Genomic DNA, 4,124 nt, shown 5'->3' with positions numbered 1-4,124 from the left:
CTTCTAAATTTTATTGTGTAGCTTGATGAGATTTGAAAACACAGACACTTACATCACCACCCACCCTTCCAATGAAGGTCAATTACCAATAAGGTAATTTCTCACAAATTACTCAGTTCTCATCAGGCTTAGTATCAGGAGAAGCAGGCAGACTGAGGAATTTTTGTGAATCTATGTTTGAGACTGTCTAAAGTGTTAGATAATCTGAGGTCAGATGAAGGGAAAAGTCAAACACTGAAGTTGTGACAGTGGGGACAAGAGGGCAGTGTTTTGTAAGTCTATAAAGGTTCTGGAATTGTGCAATCATATGTTGCGAAGGAAAGGGTCACTAACCTACATGCAGTTGAAGTCGAGGGGAGGGACACTAGGAAGAAATTAGCTTTAATTCTCTGGCTGGGAAAACTTGCTCTGTTTGAAGTTCTGGAAAAATTGGGGTTGCAAGTATGCAATGCTTCTGTCTAAGATGAGATGTTAGGGTTTTTTCTTTTGTACAAAGTCTGCTAGCTGATTGAGAGGTAAAAGTGAGGTTGTGGTTACATTCAATTATATTTACATGTAATATTAGCAATACTCCCTCTTCAAATCCCTAGCAAAATTGTATTTAACTTGGAATATATGGAAAAAGTGATGAATTCATCTCAGCAGCACAATAATTTTTTTTTTCTTTTTGGGCCACACCTGGTGGCGCTCAGGGGTTACTCCTGGCTATGCATTTAGAAATTGCTCCTGGCTTGCAGGACCATATGGGATGGGGGGATCGAACCACGGTCTGTCCTAAGTTAGCGCATGCAAAGCAAAAGCCCTACAGCTTGCGCCACTGCTCTGGCCCCACAATACTTTTCTTTTCTCTCTTTTTTTTAAACAATGTTCTAACCAAACTTTAATGATGTTCTAATGCTGGTAGAAAAGCAACAGTCCTCGTCAATGAAATAGAGTTGGAAAGAAAATAGAGGTCGGTTTCAGGAAGGTCCTTGACTCTCGCCTGAGCTCACAAGACGGAAAAATATGGAACATTTCAAAAAATGTGTATTTCATCCTTGAGCAGGGGTCATGCTAATCTTCTCTGTATCCTTCCAATTTTTTAGTATGTGTGCTGCTGAAGTAAGCACCCCACAATACATTTCTAATGTTTTATTATGTTGCTTTTACCTTCTGTTTAATTAGATTTGTCCTTTGTCAGGTATCAAAGAACTCAAATCATCTCCTGAAAATCTCTCCCAAGCATCTTTGAGCTGATATCAAGAACTTATCATTTCTTTTCTGTAATTTTATTTGTTGATTGATTGGATTTTGGGCCACACCTAGTGACACTCAGGGTTTACTCCTGGCTCTGCATTCAGAAATGTGCAGAAATGTGGGTCGGGGGACCCAGGCATTGCTCAAAGGCTAAGACCTCTACATTTCATGCAGAAGACCATGCATACATCAAACACAGTTACATGAGCACTGGCATCTGAGGAGTTTGAGATCTGTAGCACACAGCTAGGTATATGTGAGCATAGCAGCTAAAGTGTGCAGCATTCTTTGTCCCCTTGAATCCACAACTGAAAAGGTGCAAAATATATTGCCAGGACCACAATACCCTATAAGCATGTATATGAGCTCCACAGTGACGCCAGGTAAGCACTACATTCAGGATCTCCAGTAGAAAGCCTGTCTAGAGTACAGGCCAGTGTGGGGTGGGGAGGAAGGAAACTTGGGATACTGGTGATGGAAATGTTTCACTGGTGAAGGGTTTTTATATATAAAAAGAAAAAGAATGGTCCCCCGTGCCTGCCAGGAACAATTTCTGAGCCCTGGAGCCAGGAATAATCTCTGAGCACTGCCGGGTGTGACCCAAAAACCACAAAAAAAAAAAAAAAGAAAAAAAAAAAGAAAAAGAAAAGGCCTCCCAATGCTTACCACAAGCTGTGTTCTTTACACTGACTGTATAGAAAGAGAAGGTACAGTAAATGCTCCCCATATACACCTCAAACCAGGCCCTTTGCCTGGTCTGTATTGTGAATGGGGGGACAAAAATAAAAAATAAAAATAAATAAATTCAGGATCTCCAAGAGTACCACAACCAAAACAGCAGCTCCTTGTGAGCTTGTGTAAGAGCAACAAAAGTGAAAATCAATATAGTCATTTGAATGAAAGGTCTTCCAGGTGAACCTTCTAAATGCATTAATGAAAATAAAAAAACACTTTTTGTCATTGTTTTTGTTTTTTAACTTTTGGGGCCACAGCGGTGATGCTCAGGGGTTACTCCTGGCTCTGCGCTCAGAAATTGCTCCTTGGTTCGGGAAACCATAATGGGATGCTGGGGGATCAAACCGCAGTTTGTCCTGGGTCAGCAGGCATGCAAGGCAAATGCCCTACCACTGTGCCTGTGCTCTAATCCCCATTTTTTTGTCAGTTTTCTTTGGGGGGTTTCACAAACAGTGGTGCTCAAAATTTACTCCTCTTTGCTTAGCAATCACTGCTGGTATTGCCGGGGGGCTGTACTGGGTGCAGGGAATTGAACTTGAGTGGGCTACATGCATGGTAAATGCTCTACTCACAGTACTATATTACAAATATTCTGGAAAAATGTTCGGAATTTTGTGAGTATATAGACTAAACAGGTAAGTTCAAGAGCAAAATTTGGAGCCAGATTTAGAGTATGCTGGGTTTGTTTGTTTGTTTGTTTGCTTTGGGGCCACACCTGGTGATGCTCAGGGGCTACTGCTGGCTTTGCACTCAGAAATTGCTCCTGGCTTGGGGGACCATATGGGATGCCGGGAATCGAACCAGGGTCTGTCCTGGGTTGATTGCATGCAAGGCAAACACCCTACCACTGTGCTATCACTTCAGCCTCAGTATGCTGGATTTGAATCTAAGCTCTAATACTTTGATATGCAAGTAAATGGATATAATGGAAGTTCATACCTTATTGAAATTTCGGCAGAAACAATGTCAATAAAGTTAAAGGATTGGGGGGGGGGCTTAGGGTAATCAAGCTACACCAGCAAGACTTATGCATATGTCTGGGATTACTCCTGGTGATCTCAGAGAACCATATTCAGTATCAAGGATCAAAGCCAGATCTCTTTCATATAGGTATTCCAGACTGTTAAAACTTTCTCTCCAGGAGGTTTGAATGATAACACAGCAGTAGGGCATTTGCCTTGCATGCAATCAACCCAGGACGGACCCCGGTTCGATTCCCGGCATTCCATATGGTCCCCCGAGCCTGCCAGGAGTGATTTCTGAGTGCAGAGCCAGGAGTAACCCTGAGTGCTGCCGTGTGTGACCCCCCAAAAAACTTCCTCTTTAGTCCCATAAAAAGTATTTAGGATTAAACATGGATAGTCAATTAAAGCTATTATATCCTTTTTTTTTTTAAATCTATCAACTAAATCCGACCCTATCTTCTTTCACTTGGATCACTAAAATCATTAACTTATATTCTATTCCCTTGCTTTCACACACACATTCCCCACCTCATGGTTTATATTACTATCAAAGTTAATTTATTTTGAGAGAAATGACTTATCCCAGTGTTGACAAGCAAAGGACCATTTCTAGAGACACTAGATCAGATAATTCAATGCCAGGGTTTAGAAATGCTCAGGCCTAGAATTCTGGGGAACACCAAGGATGTCTTTGGTGGCTGTTGAACAGTGTAGCTATATGTGGTAGGGGGCATGGAGGGATATGTGCAGTGGTAGGATTGAATTCAAGTTGTTATGTATATAAGACATGGATCCTTTACCTGAGTTATCTCCTCAACAAATCAATGCACTTTTAAAAATCTTTGATGAGGGGCCTGAGAGATCGCATGGGGGTAAGTCATTTGCCTTGCATGCAGAAGGATGGTGGTTCGAATCCCGGCATCCCATATGGTCCCCCAAGCTAGCCAGGAACAATTTTGGAGCTTAGAACCAGGAGTAACCCCTTGACGCTGCCAGGTATGACCCCCCCCAAAAAAATCTTTGATCAGTCAGGCCAATTCACCTCTCTTTTCAAAAAAAAAAAAAAAAGCTACCTTGCACACAACTGGTCCAGGTTCAATACTCAGCTTCCCATATGGCAAGCACCACTAAGAGTAGTTCATGAGTGAAGAGCTAGAAGTAAGCCCTGATCACCACCTGGTGTGCCCC

General features: G+C 42.0%; 2 non-coding genes across 2 annotated transcripts; one reads left to right on the top strand and one right to left on the bottom strand.

Annotated features, from left to right (window-relative positions):
• Positions 1-999: 999 nt before the first annotated feature.
• Positions 1,000-1,109, bottom strand: LOC125997697 (U6 spliceosomal RNA). Its single transcript, XR_007491733.1, has one exon. It is a non-coding gene; the product is annotated as a U6 spliceosomal RNA (small nuclear RNA).
• Positions 1,110-1,885: 776 nt separating this feature from the next.
• On the top strand, positions 1,886-2,018 carry LOC125997776 (small nucleolar RNA SNORA51). Its single transcript, XR_007491795.1, has one exon. It is a non-coding gene; the product is annotated as a small nucleolar RNA SNORA51 (small nucleolar RNA).
• The last annotated feature ends 2,106 nt before the right edge of the window (positions 2,019-4,124 follow it).

Source organism: Suncus etruscus, chromosome 19, assembly GCF_024139225.1.
Source record: "Suncus etruscus isolate mSunEtr1 chromosome 19, mSunEtr1.pri.cur, whole genome shotgun sequence".
Lineage (NCBI taxonomy): Eukaryota > Metazoa > Chordata > Mammalia > Eulipotyphla > Soricidae > Suncus > Suncus etruscus.
Note: the sequence above shows the minus strand (reverse complement) of the source record. Positions and strands in the feature narration are given on the sequence as shown.